At 39.2% G+C, this 21818-nt stretch overlaps 1 protein-coding gene across 1 annotated transcript in view; it reads left to right on the top strand.

Annotated features, from left to right (window-relative positions):
* LOC109922298 (prostate androgen-regulated mucin-like protein 1) overlaps positions 1 to 21818 on the top strand; it is a 91065-nt gene that overhangs the window by 33678 nt on the left and 35569 nt on the right. The gene's annotated exons all lie outside the window — the stretch shown is intronic.

The following is a 21818-nucleotide window of genomic DNA, read 5'->3' as shown; positions in this document are numbered from 1 at the left end:
GGACTGAACATCTGTAGAATGGGATCATATTTGGGTATAATTTCCGGTTGTGTCACTATGGAAATTTTTCAGGCGTTTGAAACTACATAAACAACAAATCATCTAATTAGTAATTTGTGACTTCAAGTCATAAACCACAAATGTTATGCTGTTGCCATAGTCAAACCAAGTCATAAATTAACCTTAGAAAATCAATACTTCAGGGTTTAAAAAAAATGATGCATTTTACTGATTGTCTGAGACACAAAGTGTGTGCCATATAATTTGTGTGAAATTAATGTTTTTGGTACAGTTTCAAAACCACAAACTACTTCTACAAGTGCCAGGAAGCATTACTATGATATTTACATCCTGTCTATAGTGCTGTTAAACAACAGCATTTCAAACTACACACATTCTCCACTACAGAGCTTTCAGTGCCTCTCCCCTCATTTTATTGTTTTTACAATGATTTTAAGCAAATTTAATATTAAAGATAGCTTGTTTTGATATTTCTGCTTTCCCTAGTGTTTTGGGTGTTAATAATTTGTCTCAAACGTCACTGTTTTTCTCTCTCCCTTATTTATAGATTGTGATTAATCCATCTATTGAAATGGAAGTAAAACTTTGAGTCTGACCTCTGACCCAAACTGAGATAATATAGTCTACAGCTACCTATGCTTGGAGCAGATAGTTCTTAGTTAAAAGCTTAAGTTGGTGTATTGTGAATGAAATGCTCATTATAGATTTGAAGAATCATAGAATCCCTACAGTGTGGAAACAGGCCCTTCGGCCCAACAAGTCCACACCGAACCTCAGAGCATCCCACCCAGACCCATCCCCCTATAACCCACCTAATCTACACTTCCCTGAACACTACATGGGCAATTTAGCATAGCCAATCCACCTAACCTGCACGTCTTTGGACTGTGGGAGGAAACCGGAGCACCCAGAGGAAACCCTGCACGGGGAGAAGGTACTACATTCTTTACATTTACACACTCTTGGACAACATAATATGAAAAAGTAGCCAGTAAAAGCTCTTTATGATTTTTGGGGCCCAGCATTTACTCTTTTTATCCACATTGCCAGCAAGCTATTTAATGAACTCAACAGTTTAATTTAACTGAAACCCGAGGTCCAGTGTTGAGTGGGTCTTAGACCTACTCATTTATAATATGGAGGTGCTGGTTTTGGACTGGGGTGGACAAGGTCAGAAGTCACACCAGGTTATAGTTCAACAGGATTATTTGGGGGGGGGAAAAGAAAGCTTTCAGAGCACTGCTGCTTTGTCAGGTAAAGTGAAGAGAAACACACTGGCACGGAGTTTATAGGCAGAGAGATCAAAAGATCATACAAATGGTGTGAGTGGAACATTGACAGGCTGAAGAACAAGTCTCTGCAGGTGATCAAAAGTGTCAGACTGGGTGAGTAAAGTGTCAATTCTGAATAGCAAGTGAAAGGATGATATATGATCTGATTAATTAAGGCAGGGAGATAATTATAAAAAAAAAAAATGGTGCTGGAGACAAGCCAAATAGCTGGAATAACATGATAGGTATAAGAGTTGCATGCCAAGGGTCTAACCAAAGTAACAAGTAATCCAAAACTCTTCAAACTAATTAACGTAAAGAAATCATAAGTTTTTCAAGGTGATGGTGTCAAAACAGGAGAGTAAGGAAGATTTTACAGATACAAAACAATATGGTGGGGTTATATGTAGCACAACAATGTTGTCTCCGTCATACACCGCAGTCAAGGATGCTCTGAGACATGGTATATCAGCAAGACCATGCAGACACTACGACGATGGATGAATGGACACCATGCTACAATTGGCAGACAGGAATGTTCCCTCCCAGTCGGGGAACACTTTTTAGCGGTCAAGGACATTCAGCCTCCAATCTTTGGGTAAGCGTCAAGATACACGACAATGCAGAATCACCGAGCAGAAACTGATAACCAAGTTCCGAACCCATGAAGACCGCCTCAACTGTGATCTTGGGTTCATGTCGCATTACAAGTAATCCCACCATACTGTTGTATATCTGTAAAATCTTCCTCACTGTCCTGTTTTGACACCATGAACTTGATCATCTCTCTACCTTAATTAGCTCGTACAGTTTTGGATTACTTGTTACTTTGGTTAGACCCTCGGTATGCAACTCTTATACCTATCATGTTATTCCAGCTATTTGGTTTGTCTCCAGCACCAGCTTATTTTTGATTTTTTTTTTTTTTGTAAGCATCTCTCTGCCTCATTTAATTGGATCATAGGTCATCCCTGCACTTGCTATTCAGCTGTTGACACTTTACTCACACCATTTGTACGATCTTTAGATGTCTTTGCCTATATATTCTGCAGTTATGTACTTCTCTTCTCTTCACTTGACAAAGGAGCAACACTCCAAAACCTTGTGATTTCAAATAAACCTGTTAAACTATAACCTGGTGAGATGTGACTTCTGACCTTACTCATTTATAGACACAGGACCTGCTGTTCCATTTCATTTCATACCCATTTTTCTGTTGAGAATTCTGGTTTATGTGTTTGCAGCTGCCTTTGTAATTTTTTCTTATTCTTCACAAGATAATGAACACTGAAAACCAAGAAACCCCAAGTTGTCAACAGCAGTGGATAATTTTGGCAATATCAGGCAGACTCTGACTCAGTGCCTTCAATTGGTCTCTTAAGTATGCTGTCAGAAGGTTCAATCCCCACCGGGCTGGGGAAATCTGAGGCACCTGATCTTGTTTTTGCATTTAGTACCCTGAGGATAACCTCTAGAAACTCAAACTGGAAAATGTTGATGTTTTCATGGCATCTTTTAGTGTCACATTTTTGGTTTAAGTTCCACTGTGGTGATCTGTAATTGCTACCTATTCCACAATTATCTTCAACAACTGGAGAAAACTATTTTTAAGGTGAGATATCTGAAATGCCTCCATTCATACAAATGTAAGCACTCTTTTAATTATAAGCATTAGTTTATTATAAAAACTACCCCAATTACTATTTGGGGATTCCTCTATTTTTGCAAATGAGGCCATTGTCATTTTCTGTAAACTAGCTTTAAGTGTGTGCTTTAAAGGGCACGTTCTCCCCATAGAACTCAAATTCAGCAAACATGCTGCATCATCCTCTTGTTGTTATGCAATTTCTCCAGAGAGATCCTGTTTGTGCACTTCAAAATTAGTAATTGAACTTCTGAAAACTTACAAATCAGAGTCCAGTGTTTGACAATTGTGTGATAGAAAATGGAGAGAATTGTAAGGCCATGGTAATTATTATGTAACTGGGTAAAAGCTTATATCCTGTTACCATTGTCTTAAACCTATTCAATTCTGCAAGTTACACAGCCTTCTGCTGTTCCAAAGTTGGACAACCTGCAGAGAGAAAAATATTCAGTTCATTTATGTCCAAAAAGGGAAACTCCCAGTTTTAGCACAGTACCTCCTAATTCTGGACATATCCAGTACAGGAAACCATCCTCCCTCTGTCCACATTGTTCAGACGATTTCAGGAGCATACATGCTTCAAACAAGTTACCCCTCATTCTTCTAAATTCCAGCGTAAACAATTCTACTCCATTCAAACTTTTTTCATAAAACAACCTGCTCATTCTAGGTATAATCTAGTAAGTCTGCTCAGAATTGCCTTCATTACATTTACATCCTTCCTTATATAAGAGACCAAAATTGCACACGGTATTTCAGATGTTGTCCCACCAATACCCTATGTAACTAAAGTATCGCATCCTTATTTTTATGTTAAGTTCATCTTGTAATAAAGGATAGCATTTAATTAGCTGCACTAATAACTTGTTCTGCATGCTAACATTTTGTGACTCGTGTATTAGATCATCTTTACGCCTGTCTATCTCAGAATTCTGGAGTCTTTCTCACTTTGGGTATTTTAATTAATTCTTGTATTGGATGTGGGTGTCACTAGCAAGGCTGGCATTTGTTGCCTATTATTAGTGTCTTTGAACTGATTAGCTCTGTAGGCCATAGAACATATGGACATAAGATCTAGGAGCAGGAGTAGACCACATGGCTTCTCAAGCCTGACCCGCCATTAAACAAGATGACGGCTGCTCTGCCTCAGGCTTCAATTCCTCTTTTGTGTCAGTTCATCACAACTCCCTACTATTTCAAAAATTGTTCCACCTTCTCTTTTAATTACTTTCAGTGATTTAGCTTTCAAAAATCTCTGAGATAGAGAATTTCAGACATTCGCTACACTCTGGGAGAAGAAATTCCCTTGCATTTCCATTTTAAACAGGTGTCACTTTATTTTTTAATTACATCCCTCACTTTGAGATAACCCTATAGTTTGAGATTCCCTGCCAGTGGAAACATCTTCTCAACATTTACCCTGTCAACCCCCTCATCTTGAATGTTTCAATAAGAAGGAAACTCTAAACTCTAATGAATAAGAGTCAACGAAGTGAATCTGTTTTGAACAGCCTCCAACACCAGTATATCCTTTTTTAAAATGTAAGGACCAAAACTGTAAAAGGTACTTGAGGTGCAGCCTCACCAACACTCTGAACAGTTGCAACAAGAATTCTGTTTTAAAACTGCAATAAAAGCCAAAATTCCAATAGCTTTCTTAATTACTTGGTGCAAATGCATATTACCTATTTGTGTTTCATGTACAAGAACACACAGATCTCTCTGCACTGCTCTTTTTTGGAATTCTTATTTAAATAGCAGTCGGTCTTTGATTATTCCTACCAATGTGTATGCCTAACACTTTCCTGCATTAAACTCTACCTACCAAGTTCTTGCCCAGTCACTCAACCAATCTCTTATCCTCATCCCAATGTACTCTCCCACCTATTTTTTGTATCATCTGAAAATTTTGATACATTATACTCTGCGTCCTCCTCAAAATCACTAATATAGATAGTAAATACCTAGGACTGATCCTTGGGGGAACCCCACTAGTTATGTCTTTCCAACCTGAAAAATGCCCATTAATCTCAAGTCTCTGTTTCCATTGTTTTAATCAATTCTCAATCCATGCTAATACCAATGAGCAATACAATGAGCTCCTATCTTGTGCAATAAACTTTTATGTAGTAGTCAAGGATCAACTGCATTGCTGCGAATATGGCATCACATGTAGACCAGACCAACTAAGAATGGCAGATTTCTTTCCCTAAAGGGCACTAGTGAACCAAATGGGTTTTCGTCTAATGATCAAGTAAGTTTCATGGACTCATTAGACCCTTAAGTCCTAACTTTTATTGAATTTAAATTCACCATCTGTGATGGCAGATTTTGAAACCTGGTCCCCAGGATATTAGTTGGGTTTTAAGATTAATAGTCAAGTATTAGCACCATTTAGCCATCACTTTCCCCTTTTTATGATAATCAACAATGTTTACATCACTCATCATTAGACTAGCTCTTAATTCAAATTTTTTGAATTCAAAACTCATCAATGTGGAATTTTGAGGAGAATGTCCCAAGAATGTAAATAAAAATAGAAAATGCTGGAGAAACTCAGCAGGTCAGTCAGCTTCTGTGAAGAGAGAACCCAAGTTAATGTTTTGAGACCAGTATAACACTTACCCAGCAATTTCTGTTTATATTTCAGATTTCCAGCATCCACAGTATTTTGCTTTTATTTCCCAAGCACATTAACCTGGAGCTTTGGATTACCATTCCAGTGGCATTACTGTAATGCCACTGCCTCCCAAATGCTTTGCCTTTTTATCCTTCCTGTCAAAGTGAAATATTTCATATACACAATTGCTGGAGGTGGAAGGCTATGGATCTTCATCCAACTCATCTGCAGTTCTAAAAGCTGATGGTTGAGGATAATCAGACTGCTATTTTCCTGCTTTGGAGATAGATGGTTCAGTGCTGTTGGGGTCAGTTTTTAAAAACTTATCCAGCCTAACTGAGTCAGATAATGAGAAAAACGAACTGAATGAACAGGAATTTGCCCAGGAATGGTGAGTTTTGACATGCATTTATTCTTCTTTACTGCTGGGAGCCACATAAGAAACATGTTATTGTGAATTAAATGTACATTATTGGAATGATGGGTTGTAAAGTTTAAAAACCATGTTATGGCGAACCTGTATTAATTGAGGACTGCCATTTGATTTTTTTCCTTAACTTCTTTTAATTAACCATAGATGGTGGGTCCTCCTCTTCTAATTTTTCTTCATAGGCAAATACTTATTCTGAAACCTCTTCTTTAAGAGAGATATATGGTTAGCTCGGATTCCATGCCCAGCGGTTGCATTTATTTAACTTATTTTGTTTCTTTTTTGGAACTGGATGTAAAATTCAATGATATTGTTGCTATTGCTACCTAGATGTGTCTTTATTCTGAGGTAATTAATTAATCCTGTATAACACCAAGTCTAATAAAACCTGCTTTCTGGTTGGTTCCAGAATGTGAATTTTTTTCAAAATCTTGAAAGTATTCTAAGAACTCTTCCTCCACGCTAATGTTATCAATTTGATTTTTGCAGTTTGTGTATATTGAAATCACCCATTATTATTGTCATCCTTTTATCACAAGCAACCAATATTTCTTTTCGTACACTTCATTCAACATTGCAGCTACTGTTGGAAGGCCTATGGACACTCCCACTAGTGATTTCTCTCCACAATTGTTCCTCGTCTCCGTCCAAACCAATTTTACACCTTGATTTCCCAGCCTCAGGTTATCTGTAACTATTGCCCCAGTGCCATCTTTGATTAACTTTGCCATCCCTCCACATTTTCCCAGCCTCCTATTCTTCTTGAATGTCATGTACTCATCAATATTTGGGACCAAATCCTTGCAGTCCTGCAACCATGTCTCCATAATGGCCATCAATTCATATTATTTAATGTATGCTATTGATTAATTTAATTTGTTATGAATGCTGTATACATTCAAATAAACCCTTAATTTTGTCTTCTTCTAACATCTTTGTAACATCCAGTTTTGACTGTTGGTATTTTATTTGGAGATCTTTTTCCTCTCTCTTTTCCTTCCTAAGTTATAATGCTCACAAAAACACTAATCCCAGCACCCTTTAGTGTAGATTACCCAACGATACAGATCCCACTTACCCCATTACTGGTGCCAGCGCCCCATGAATCACAGCTCTTTTCTCCTACACCAGTCTTTGAGGAACACATTAATTTCTATGATCTTATTTGACCTATAGCAATTTTCACATGCCTTAAGTCATAATCCAGAAATTATTCCTTTTAAGGTTATGCTTTTTAATTTAGTATCAACTCCTCATGCACTGGAGAACCTCTTTTCTAGTTCTACCTATGTTGGTATTAATGTGGATCATGGCCACTGGATCCTCCCTCTGCCAGTGGAAGTTTTTCTCCAGCCAAGAGCGATCCCAAATCCTGGCCACTGGTAGATGACACAGCCATTTGGGCTCATGTTCGTCGCTGCAGAGAAGTTTCAATCCTCCTTACTGTTCTGTCCCCTACTATGACTATGTTCTTTTTGCTTCCCCTGCTTAAATGGTTTCCTGTACCTGGTGCCATGGTCAGTTAGTTCATCCACTTTGGAGTCCTGATTCTTGTCCAACCAAGCTGAAAGAACCTTAAAGCTGTTGGACAATTACAAAGGCTGAGGCTCCTGTCCTCTGGATCTCCTTACCTGCCACTCTCTCAATCTTGCCTCCACGTCCTTGACCACTGACTAAATCAGATGACTTTATCCTAAAGGGGAGTGAGTAACCACCTCCTGGGAAAAAAAAAAGTGTCAACGTAACTCTTCCGCTTTCTCAATCTTTCCTCACAGGACAGTTGCATTATCAAGGGATTGGTCTTATAAACCCCCAATGCACACTCTGTGTAGCACAAATGTCCTTCCTTTGGAAAGGGGACCAAAATGGCACACAGCACTCCAGGTATACTCTCATCAGTATTCTATATAATTGAAGCAATTCTCCACCTTCACAGACACAATCATTCAATTCGTTAGCAAGACCTGGTACACCACAGACTAAATAACCTCCTGTATCCCTGATTGGGAGTTCTCATCAGGGTCAGGAGTCAAGCTCAAGCATCTGGATGTAGTGGTATGAAAAATAATCAATGAACTCTCATTTGTGGTCAAGGTTAGTAAATTGACCATGCCCTCCGTTCACTCCATCTAAAAGAATTATAATTCAGAATGCATTCTCCTCTTAAAAGGTGTATTTATGCTTTAAATAGCCTCTGTCACTCCATGAAAAATATATCCTGCAAGTGCGTGGTGTGTCCCTTACTGAACTTGTTGTTTGGGCAGCCAGCCAATCATCTGAAGCTAATGCTGATCAGTTAAATTCAGTTATCATGTTGGCTGGGCATATTGCCTGCTCTGCTCCTCCTTTCTTCCTGAAGCCTGCAGTCAGTTAAGATTTTCTAATTCAATGTTTTGGATTGAATTCACTCATGCTAATTCTAAGGCATCCAATAGGTGGCATGCTTAGAGCATTCCATGTTTGGTTATTTTAATATTTACTATCACTGATTCTGCAAGAAAAATATTACCCATTATTATAGGTGTCTGGGCAATAATATTCATAATAGTAAGTTCAAAATTATTTAATTTATACCTTCCCCACCCAATCCTTTTCATAGAAACATTATAAAAATATGAAATTGTACTTAAGCTTGAAATCTCTTGGGAAGTTACAGCTAGAACATCCTACAGCTATGTGACAGGTGTCTTGCTATTTAATCCAATGTTCTTAATGTATTCCTGTAGAGTTCCCTAAAGTAAGCGCTCCATTATACAATTAATTCTTTCAATTCTAATTAATCCAATATTTAATTTTTTATCAGAAAATCTCTGCAATAAATACTTACATTTCCATAGAGACCCAATTAATTATGTTGGAATTTGTAACACAGTGGCATTTAATAAAATGTCTGTGTTCAAACCAACATTGATTTCCAAGTTTTCTTTGGCAAGGGACAAAACAACCTGCTGGCACTATCTGTTGTGCTTATATCACGTAAACATCGAATCTAAAGTACCACAAGTATTTTTTTAAGAAGATCAGAAAAGGAAATGACAGATTTAGGAAATCAGCTGGAAATTCCATCAATGGCTTGAATTTTGTGTATTTTGTTCATTCGTGGAATTAAGTGTTGCTAGCTAGGCCAGCATCTATTGACCATCCTAAATTGCCTACATGGCAGTTGAGAGTCAGCCACACTCCTGTGACTCTGGAATAGGCCAGATCAGGTAAGGATGGTAGATTTCCTTCCTTAAAGGACATTAGTGAATCAGATTGGCTTTTATAACAGTAAACAGTGCTTTACATGATACTACTCCCAATTTCTCCACCTCTGCCGCATCTGCTCCCAAGATGGGGCGTTCCACTCCTGAACATCCCAGATGTCCTCTTATTTCAAGGACCGCAACTTCCCTCCCTGCCCCCTTCAGTGGTTGAAAATGCTTTCGATCGCATCTCTTGCGTTTCCCGCACCTATGACCTCACATCCCCTCCCCACAACAAAAACAAAGACAAAATCTCCCTTGTATCACCCCACTAACCTCCAGATCCAATGTATCATTCTCCGCCACCTACAATCTGACCCCACAACCAAGGATATATTTCCCTCCCCACCCCTATCTGCCTTCTGTAGGGACTGCTCTCTCCACTACTCCCTCATCCACTCCACACTCCCCACTAGTCCCACCACCCCTGGCACCTTTCCCTGCAACAGCAGGAAGTGCTACACCTGCTCCTACGCTTCTCCTGTCACCACCATCCAAGGAACCAAAAAATCCTTACACATCAGTCAGAGCTTCATCTGCATATCTGTCAATGTGGTCTACTGCATCCACTGCTCCCGATGTAGCCTCCTCTGCATCGGTGAGACCAAGTGGAGGCTCGGAGACATCTTTGTAGAACACCTGCGCTCTGGTCGCTACAAATGACAACACCTTCCAGTCGCGAACCATTTCAACTCCCCCTCCCACTCCCTGGGTGACATGTCCATCCTGGGCCTCTTCCAGTGTCACAATGACGCCACCTGGAAACTGGAGGAGCAGCACCTCATATTCAGCCTTGGGAGCCTACAACCCAATGGTCTCAATATGGACTTTACCAGTTTCAAAATCTCCCCATCACCAGCCTCATCCCATGTCCAACCCTCCCTCTCATCCCTGCCTCCTTGACCTGACGCAACCTGCCCATCTTCTCTCCCACCTATCCGCCCCTCCCACTTCGCTGACCAATCCCCACCACTCCCTACATGCACTCACCTATCACCATCCCACCCACCTTCCCCAGCCCAACCGCCTCCTCTCTATTTATTTCAGAGCTCTCTTCCCCCTTCCCTATTTCTGAAGAAGGGTCCTGACCTGAAATGTTAACTTTCCCGCTCCTCTCATGCTGCCTAGCCTGCTGTGTTCCTCCAGCTCCACAGTGTTATCTCTGACTCCAGCATCAGCAGTTCTTATTATCTTTACATGATCATTGTTAGCTTTCCATTCCATTCAAAAGCAAAGTACCATGAAGAAAACTAAAAATCTAAACTAAGAAAGGAAAATGCTGCAGATTCTCAGCAGATAAGTCTGTATCTGTGAGGAGAGAAACAGAGTTAATGTTTCAATTGAGTGGAATCTGAGGACAAGTTATTTACCTGAAATGTCCTCTGTTTCTTTTCCACAGATGCTGTCTGACCTGTTGAATATTGCTATTTCCCAACATAGAGTCATGAAGCGTGGAAACAGACCCTTTGGTCCAACTAGTCCACGCCGACTATATTCCCAAAGTAAGCTAGTCGCACTTGCCTGTATTTGGCCCATATCCCTCCAACCTTTCCTGTTCATGAACGTATTCTATTGTTTTTTTTAAACATTCTAACTGTACCTGCATCCACCACTTTCTCTGGCAGTTCATTTCACACACAAATCACTCTCTGTGTAAAAAAAGTTACCCCTCAAGTCCTTTTAAAAATCTTTCTTTTCTCACCTTAAAAATATGCCCCCTATTTTTGAACCCCCCCTCACCCTAGGAAAAGACCCTTGTAATTCATCTTATCTATGCCCCTCATGATTTTATACACCTCAATAAATTCACCCCTCAACTTCCTATGCTCCAGTGAAAGAAGTCCCAGTCTTTTCAGTCTATTTTTATATCTCAAACCCTGCATTCCTGGCAGCATCCTGGAAATCTTTTCTGAACCATCTCCAATTTAACAATATCCTTCCTATAACAGTGCAACCAGAACTGCACATAGTAGTCCAGAGAGGCCTCACCAATAACCTCAACATGACATCCAAACTCCTATACTCAAAGGTCTGAGCAATGAAGGTAAGCGTGCTAGATGCCCTCTTAACCAGCCTGTCTATGTGTGACGCAAACTTCAAAGAATTATATATCTGAACCCCTAGGTTTCTCTGTTCTACAACACTACCCAGGGCTCCACCATTAATTGTATAAGTCTTGTCCTTGTTTGTTTTACCAAAATGTAATACCTCACATTTATCCAAATTAAACTCCATCTGCCACTCCTCAGCTCATTTTCTATGTCCCACATCAAAGAAGTGATACAAAATCTGAAATTATAAGAAGATCTAGCAGTAATAGTAGATTTGATTTTCAGTCTTTCTCACCCGGTGTACGTATATTGTGTTTCTTTTTAAATACTGATTTTTGGATGAGAAATTTAAAACTTTTTGTTAGAGCGACAAACCTTATGGAATTACTAATATCCTTCAGAATATCCTGCGAAGTGCAAGGATATTCTTGAAAGCAAATGTTACTGAGCCCAGTGAGAGATTGAATGACTGTGATTATTTCTGCTGGCTGTCCCTGCTGCTGATGGTCCTGCCACTGATTTACTTTCTCCACTTCATTCTGGTTTTCAGATTCTGTATAGTGAGAAATACAGAAGAATACAAGAGGGTCCGTGCTTTCAACTGTTTCCTTACTGGTCTGCTTTAGTGACAGTATCTTCAAAGTATTGTTTTAGAATCATTGAGTGTTAAATCTATTCATTACAAACCAAATGTGGAGCTCCCATCACACCAGCTACTCATCCATCTGGAATTTCAAATTCTTAATTGCCTCTTGCTGCTGTGGATTAAGGGATAAATATTTGCTGTTTCTCCTCCTGAAGATCCTGTTCCTGTGCATTATGCATCAATTTGCTCCTGCGTCAATTATTATTTCTAGTCACGGGCTAGTTAATTGGGGAATTCATAATATTGCTCTTATGGAATTCGCCTTGAGAAAATAATTCTTCAAAGGACATTTGTGTATTGCACAATTTTCTAGCAATCCACTGTGTAGGAGTCTGTACAGGTAGCATAGTACAAATACTTATGTTTATGACTACACAGTACAGGCAGTCCCTGGGTTTTGAATGGCTTCCATTTCAGAGTTCTTTCTCAAGTTGGTTTGTTCGCAAGTCAGAGCACAATGCAGGACAATTGAAAGCAGCTGTTCGTTAAGTACAGGAAATATTCATATGTCAAGTCTTTAAAAATTAAAACCATGTATAGGATCACATTCGTAAGTCAGATGTTCATAAATTGGGGCTCCCCTGTGGTATTTATTTATTACTACAGGGGAAACTTCTGACACACCTGAAATGTTGGAAAGGTACCTTGAAATAGCAAAAGTGACTAGGAAATTGGAATTGGTGTCTTGCAGAAGATCTAGGCTGAGACCAAGAGCCTCATGAGCAAATGTTCCAAGGTCCATATAAAGCCCGTCCAGCTATAGTGGGATAATTAGGTCCATTCCAGCTGTTTCCTTGAGGATTCTAGCATCTCATAGGGACTCTTAACACGTGAATAGGAGGGAAATCAGTCATGGATGTGGTGTGTACTCACTCCCACCCCCCTCCTGTTACTGTCTACAAGTCGTAGGCAGGGAAGGAAAGGCCAACAATATTAATAAAAATTTGGAGAAGATATGGGCCCTGTAATTTACATTAATCTGCTCTGCTTAAATGGGATAAAAAAGGGAAATCTTAGCTCATGTCAAATCACTGAGAAGCAGCAGAGAAAATAAGGAAATTGAATTTTAAATAATATTTATAGATGTGTAAGTCAGAAGCTGTCTTATTAACGTTCAAAGCACAAGCAGCCAGGAGGTTGAACCCTCTGGCAAATAAATGAATAAGGAGCAAAATACGGAGGAAGTGGGATCTTATCCCTTGAAAGGGTGTAATGGAAAAGCAGCTATGTTGAAAAATTCAATATTTTAAACAATATAGGTAAAGTAAATAGGATGCACTACTTTCAAGATAGGCCAAATTCCAGAACAAATTATACATTGTGATGAAATCCTTTTCTTGGGTTCAATTTGTACAGTGTAAGCCAGCAATCTGTGCAAAATATAACATTCAGGGTAAAAGGAGCTCCAAGGGGTTGCTACATTTGACTGATCCAAAATATTAATTTCATTCAACACTGCCCAGGAACAAAGGTCAATGTTATTACAAAACAGGTTTTCAATAGGTTGCTGAAAGCAGTGAAGGGTCACTGAAGAGCAGTTCAAAATTTACAGGTGTTTGGAGACTGAGACTGAGGCAGTGTGTATTTTTGAGATGGAAAGAGAGAAGCAGATGTCATGTGAGGCTGATCTCCTGAGAAGGCAAATGAACTACACTAGTTCTGTGTGTTGGGGATCAGGAAGAAATGGCAAGCCGTCTAAAGGGATCAAGATCATGGGAAGAAATTAGGAACAGGATACTGAGTTGGACGATAAACCATGATCATACTGGATAGTAGAGCAGGCTTGAAAGGCCAAATGGCCTACTCCTATTTTCTAAATTTCAGTCATTGAGGTAGTGCAGGTCAGAGCAGCTCAAGGGAGTTTCAAGGGCAGACCATCAAAAGTAAAGGATTTGAATCCTTTGTGAAGTTTTAATGAGATTTGATGATCTCCATGAGACTAACCTCTATGGTTGGTGAATTGCTGAGAAATCAATGGATCGTAATAATCTGCTAATCTGCTATAGTAGAAAGCAGGGATATTATAGAAAACATGAAGACCTCATTTACAAAATAATACCTCTTGGTCTTTGAGTTGGGTAAGTGGAGGAAAAACATTTTGAATCATTTGAGATATTGTTAGACATAATGATGAAAGGACGGTATGTTTTGATCTGGACAGACGAGCTAAGGTAAATGTTGAAGTTGTATCTGAGAGGTATATGTACGGTGGACATGTTACAATGCCGGTTTGCACCTCACACTGATTTAGTATCAGATACACCATTTTTGATCCCTCCGATCCAATAATGCACTTACTTAAACATACCCAGCTGAACATTCTGTCATGTGAGGTGCTTTTGACTGTCACCTGTTACAGCAGAATTAGTGGAAGTAGTATTCTGTGTGGGGGTTGAAGGAGCCTCAAGTTTTTGAAAGCAGAAAGGAATGATGCTGAATCTTTCAATCTACAATCTGAGAGTGCTGAGGATTTTGAAGACTTCTGAACAGAAAGCTTGCTTGCAGTTATACATACAATAGTTGCTTTCCCTCTTTGGCTGTGGAATGATAATGGACAGTTTTTTCAGGCAGCTATGATTCATCAAGGAGGTGGTAACTAAACTAGGCCATCTTGTCCATTCAAAACTGCAGTAACAGAGCAAGGCAAGTGTGGGGTTGCCAAGATCGAAGTGGCCCTCAATTTTTATGCCTTGGTATCCTTCCTGTGATGGTGGCATCAGTACATCAAACAAGTCATGGAAAGACTTCTCTTTAGCAGAGAAAAGCAGAAGGCATATCTGCATGGCTTTACCAGGATAGAATCTCAGTTGTGCAGCTAGGCATTGATGGCATCATGTGACTCTGCAGTCCACATCATCATTGTATCATCCTTCCTGACCTCTGTGATGGATCATGACAGAGTCCTCTTGACCACAGACTTAAATTAACTGCACAAATCCAAGAAATATTATTATCACCTAACTGGGAAGAAAGAGGGCATCAATAATCATGCTCCCCTCTATTTTGCAGCTCCTCTCTCCCCACAAAAAGTCAAAAAATGATAGTTCCAATTCCATCATCAAAGTGACCAATTTGCCTGGCTGACTGCTATTTAGGACAAAATCAATTCAGATCAGGTTTCATTATTAAAAGAAATTAACTGTTTATTGTAACATACATAACTTTAACAAATGGCAGATGGTAATCTACTAGTATGACATAAAGTATACCCCTTTAAAACCCTAAAATAACCATACTCTCACACAATTAAGGCAACTGAAAGACAGACACTTAGACACAGATATTATGGGTGGAAAAGAATGCAGTTAGGGTGTGGAAAATTTCAAAGACCTAAAGGTCAGATCTCAAGTGTGGGTTAAATTGCCACACACAATTCCCTTGATTTTTTACACTGATAACATATTTGCTGTCTTTAAATTGATGGTTGTTCTTCACTTTGAAAGTTCGTCCAGCAGACCTACATGTTTTCTTGTTAGAATTCTTTCTTTTAAGCTTTTTGGTTTTCCTGCCTTTTACCCCACATGGAGAGACCGAGAAGGGAATGTGTACAGTTTTCAGGCTGTAGGTGTCCCTGACTAACCTTGTACTTTACATCTTTGATTGAAACACAGTTTGTTACAATTGGTTTGTCATCAGGCAGAATTTCTTTAAGTCAAAGGCCCTCTGCCATTTTCTGTCACTGCTTCAAAATGCAAAAGTCTCACACAGCTAGATATATACACGATAGAATCCCCTTTTTTTTCAAGTTGAAAACTCTCCTGGTATTTCAGCCATGTAGCTGTCTAATTTCTATTTGAGTTTATAGTTGTAAAAGGGAAAACTATGTGGTCTCTTATAGTATGCTGGACTGAAAACCCTATCTTCTGTATAAAAAAAACAACTTTTTTTCTAGCTACCATCAATCCTGAGGAAAAGTCACTGGAACCGAAATGTTAGCTCTGATTTCTCTTTATAGATACTACCAGACCTGCTGAACTTTTCCAGCAATTTCTGTTTTTGTTGCTGATGCTATCCAGAGTCATGATTGCAGCAATCTAAGTTTATATGGCATCATATTGGCAACAGGTATAACCTTGGTCTAAGCTTCTATTGCTTCATTCAAATGTTTAGTGACTTCTTCCTGTGCTGTGATGGAAGCAAAGACATCAGTTCTCATATATTGTATCACAACTGGTCTGCAAGCACTGTCATACATTTTAAAAAATGTATTCTTTCATTGGAAGAGACAGCATTTGTTGCCTATCCTAATTCTCTTGAACTGAATGGTTTGCTGTGCCACTTCAGAAAGCAGGTCAGTCAATCATATCGAGTAGCGAGGCAGTTATTGGGTATCTGAAAGCAAAAATGCTGAAGGCTAGCTTGGATGAGGGAAAAGGGTGTTGAATGGAAAAGAAATTTATGGTTACACTTTTTTGCAAATTGGTAAGAAATACAAATTGTGGGAAGATAATGAAGTGGAATTTGAGGATTCCAAAGGCACATACCATCACTCTGAGCTTGTCAACACCAGTTTCAATGGTGTTAGTCACTACTGCAACAATTATTTGCAGCACTGTCTCCCCGAAGAATCTCAGGCAATGCAACCAGGCGTATTCCTTGCAGATTATTTGCCACTTCCTTCTGCTAATCAAGAGGGAAGAGTGTTAGTGAGAATGTTGCAATATGTTTAGATTCATTATCTCTCATATCTGAATAGTTAAAGCATGTGGAAGCTGGGAGATGTGGGTGTAAGCTTGCAGAAGTGGTAAGTAAGGTAAGGTGGAGTATAAGAAACTAAGTTATATGCCCTGATTGCTAGAGATTGTTAGTTGGGTAATTAACAGGAGCGTAGTGCATTGAGGCTGGTAGTGCTGTGTGTTTGAATGTACATTCACTGATATTGACCTTTTATGTGAGGTTACTGAAAGTATTTTTTTTCAGCATTACAGCCAGATTCTCAGCATCAGTTTCATCGTATTAGCTTCCACTTTTATCTGCTTCTATTCTTTTTGCAGTGTATGCCTAAAAGTCCTCCAGACATTTCCACCCCACTCAAACCCACTGGTCCCTACATAGTAATGATGTTCCCCATATTCCTGGCTCCTGGATTAAAACATCTAGATTTGTACCAGAAAAGCTGGGAGTCCTCTCTCTGATGTGCTGCACCATGGCTATTCTTTTGTTCTTGTGAGAGACGATTGCAGAGACAGATCCATTATCAGCTGCAGCCAGAATCCACCATCCTAAGAAGAGGTGCAGGCTGATTTAACTTGTGACAGTCTCCCACAGTCCTGGGTCCCTGATGGTGTGCAACCGCTCAGCCATGTATTTAAAGCTGGACTGCACACCACAATCGAGGAGACGAACAGTATGCATGTGCTCACTTTGATCAGATGTGGGTTAATTGTTCATCGCAATCCCAGTGCCCATGAAATCAGCTAAATCCCATTTTTGGCATCAATCTCTTACTAGCTTATGGCAAGTTGTCTTTTTTTTTACTGACCATATTTTCTCACTTATTTAAGCTCAAGGAAGATGATTAGTTGACAGGAATTTAGTGTTAATTTATTTATGGAATGTGAGCATCACTGCTAAGATCAGCATTTGTCACACATTCCTAATTAGAAACAAAAACAATAGAAAATGTAAGTAGGAAAAGGCCAATTGGCCTATCAAGCCTGTTTTGTCATTAAACATGATGATGGCTGATCTTTACCTCAATCTCAATCATTCTATCAAAGCCGTACTCCCGCATTTGCCTCATACCCATTGATACCTTTAGTCTGTAGAATACTATGTATTGCTTTCTTAAACATATTCAGTGATTTGGCTTCCACATCCTGCTGTGGTAGAGAATCCCATAGGCTTACCACCATTTGAGGGAAGAAATTTTTCCTTGGGTCAGTCTGAAATTGCTTACCCTGAATCTTGAGACCATGACCATCTGGACCTGGCAGCCATGGAAAGCATCATCCTTAGTTTGTCCAGCCCTGTCAGAATTTTATGTTTCAATGAAAACCACTCTCATTTTTCTCAACTCCACTGAATACAAACCCAGTTGACCCAATCTCTCATTATACAACAAACATGCAATCCCAAGAATTAGTCTGGTGAATCTTCATTGCATTCCCTCTATGGCAAGTATACAAGTAAGGAGGCCAAAAATGCACTCAGTACCACAGGAGTGATATTACCAAAGTCCCTGTACAGATGAGTAAGACTCCTTGCTCCTGTATGTATCTGTTTTGCAATGAAGGCCAACATACCATTTGTTGTGCCAACTGCTTATTGGCTGTAGAATATTAGGCCCTGTGGATTTGTTGTTAATAATTATTTTCAATTCCTCTTTCCAATTAGATATAAGAACATAGGAATAAGAGTAGGCCATTCAGCCCTTTGAGCCTATTCCACCATTCAGTGAGATCAAGACAGATCTGTGGCCTAACTTCATGTGCTGCCTTTGGCCCATATCCCTTAATACCTTCACTTCACAAAATAATTTCTCAGATTTAAAATTTAACAACTGATCCTGAATCCACAGCCATTTGTGGAAGTATAAACATGTTACTTAGCATCTCTCCTGAGTAGTCTGGCCTTGATTTTTATATTTATATCCCCTAATTCTAGAATCCGAACCAGTGAAAATAGTTTATCTTTATCTACCTTTTCATTTCCTGTTAATGTTGTGAAGACTTCAATCAGATCACCCCTTAAACTTCTAAGTTTAGATTTGTTGCTTTTTCTAGGAACTTTTATATGACTCCTCTGTGGGCCTAATACCACCTTTAATTTCTTTAATTTGTCATTGTTGGCCACAATACCTGGTTTGTTCTTTCACTCAGAAGAAATGTATAATTGTTGCACTGCATGCATTTGTTGTTTAAATATTAGTTACTGCTTGTCCACTGTCAATTTAATGACGTCATCGTGTCTATCACAGCCAAGTCAACCCTCATATGATTGCAGTTTCCTTTGCTCAGATTTGGGACCCTAGTTTTGTACTGGAGTACTTCACTTTCTACCCCAATGAAATGTTCAAATTTTCCAAAAGGACCTTTCACAACGAGATCATTAATATATCCCTTTTCATTGCGCAAAAGCAAACCTCGGATAACCTGTTCCCTAGTTCATTCCCCAATATATTGGTCTAAAAATCCATCTTTTCCACGTTCCAGGAATTGCCCATGAGAAGATAACGTGTTATTGCCTCAAACATCTGCAGTCCATCTGGTGTCAATACACCCACAATGCTGTTAGAATGGGAAGACCCGAATTTTGATCCAGTGACATTGAAGGAATGGCAACATGGTTCAAATTCAGAGTGATGCATTGATTGGAGGGGAACTTAAAGATAGATGTAAATAAAAACCAAAAGAACTGCGGATGCTGTAAATCTGAAACAAAAGCAGAAGTTACTGGAAAAGCTCAGCAGGTCCGGCAGCAACTGGGTTCTGAGGAAATGTCACCAGATCCAAAATGTTAACTCTGATTTCTTTTCGCAGATGCTACCAGACCTGCTGAGATTTTCCAGCAACTTCTGTTTTTATTTTTGTTAAAGGTATAGGTATTCTCTTGCATTAACATAATATATCCTTCTAGTGGTGCATCTTATAGATAGTACACACTGCTGCAGCCATGTGTTGGAGGAAGTGAATGATTATGATCATACAGAACCTGTAATTACTTCAACTGGAGCATATTTTTTGTATAAGTTGATCAGATTTCTTTAATAAAAGGTTCATCAGATCTATACGGAGCTGAGACAGCAGTTGCTATAATAGGGACCGCTGTCGTTGATTATCATAAAGGTAAGTTCAAAACCATATTGATCAGAATGTGGAACCAGGAGGTGGAGTCATCTTTCTCTCACCTGCATTGCAATTCTGTAGGCCTCTGGTAGTTAAAAATAATTTTGCAACAGCTGTGATATGCTGTAGCTTTGATAATTAAATACCACTTAACAATATTTCAAAGTTGAAATTGTTTGCTGAGTGGGGTTAGAAAGTAACCTTCTGCAGATATTTTCAAACAACTTGGCAAACAAATGGTATATGAATGCTGGGATCCCTTATTTATAGCTCTTCTGAAAAACATGTAAATGCTATTTTTAGCATCTCTGAGCAGGAGAAACCTAAAGTGGTAAGTGAAATATGAACAACCCATTTGTGCTATCAATCGTGAACTTTGTTTTATTTTTAGATTGAATGGTGGAAGGATTTGACATATTTTCTGAATGTGTTTTTGAAGGCTATTTGTTATGGAGTTGGGGAAAAAAATAATTGCACTTTATTCTCAATTTTGGTATAACGACATGGCTAAGTCTGTGCATATTTGAACTTGGTTTTAGCTACTTTTTTTATTACTTAGGCTCTGGTTTAACTGACCTCCATGTCCTGGTGTGGATTTGGTTCAGGCCCTTATTTTACACTCTACATGATCGTTCAGAAATGTGACCATAAGTCTCTATGAAAAAATTCTGATGAATTTTATTCTTTTCTTGAGCTATCACTATTTTGTTCCCTCTCCTGTGCTTGATAATGCTGCTCAGCAACTGTTAAATTTGCGGTGATCTAAGACAACTTCCTCAACAAAGGGGAAAGGTAAAGTTGCCGCTTGCAGTGGCTGCACCTAATGGTGCTTTTAAGATAGCAACCATTTCAGAGCAAATCAATTGTCAAGAATTAGAATCTCTACAGTGTGAGAACAGGCCATTCGGCCCAACAAGGTCACACTGACCCTCCAATGAGCATCCCACCCTCACCCACCCCTTATCTGATCTCTGCAGTCCTGCATTTCCCGTGGCTAATCCCTATCCAGCACACTATGGGGCAATTTAGCACAGCCAATCTACCTAACCTGCACATCTTTGGACTGTGGGAGGAAACCGGAGCACCCGGGGGAAATTCACGCAGACGTGGGGAGAATGTGCAAACTCCACACAGACAGTTGCCTGAGGGTCAAATCGAACCCAGGTACCTGGTGCTGTGAGACGGCCGTGCTAACCACTATACCATCATGCTACCATCAGTTGTCTTAAAAATTCTGAAACGAGCAACACATTGTGATTTGTACAGTGTTAGCTAATTTATTCAAAATGCTTATTTGAAACAGAAATTAAAATAGAAAAGCCAGTGCTGACCTGATAGGGTAGCCTGATAAGTAGTGACATTAGGGTTTTCTATTTTATGACTAGAAACAATCATTGCAGCAATGAAATGCTGCACAGAAATCTCTGTCTGATTGTCAGACATAGATATTGAAATAAAAATAAAATCTTCCATCCTCTGTAGAGAGCAGAGTTGGAAAATAATTGTAATTCAATCAGCTGTTGATAGTATTAATGGTGGTGGAGTAATAGGAATGTGATCTGAGAAAAAGGCAGCAGTTTGGCAGACACTATCATAATATAAATAGTGTACAAAATGAGGGAAAAATGAAAACTGGTTAAATAAGGATAGGAGAGACAAGAAAAAAATAATATGAAATAATAAAAGTATAGTATACTAATATCAAGTATGTAGAGTTTACTTCTCTCAAATTATTTCCCTTAATTTCTTTTGTTCTGCTTCTGAATCTGTTTAATTAACCATATTGTTCCATAGCATTGATATAATTGCGTGTGATCTGTTTATGACCAGCAGTCAGTTGAAGACTGAATAAGAATGCAAGGTGAATTTACTATCAGTTTGAAAACATCGTAAACACTCAGTGTAAAACACAAAACAGCAGAGAATCCTGAGGCCTATATGACTAAGAGGTAGTAGTAGGAACTGCAGATGCTGGAGAATCTGAGATAACAAGGTGTAGAGCTGGATGAACACAGCAGGCCAAGCAGCATCAGAGGAGCAGGAAAGCTGACGTTTTGGGCCTAGACCCTTCTTCAGAAATTTCTGAAGAAGGGTCTAGGCCC

Source organism: Rhincodon typus, chromosome 12, assembly GCF_021869965.1.
Source record: "Rhincodon typus isolate 14 chromosome 12, sRhiTyp1.1, whole genome shotgun sequence".
Taxonomy (NCBI): Eukaryota; Metazoa; Chordata; class Chondrichthyes; order Orectolobiformes; family Rhincodontidae; genus Rhincodon; species Rhincodon typus.
Note: the sequence above shows the minus strand (reverse complement) of the source record. Positions and strands in the feature narration are given on the sequence as shown.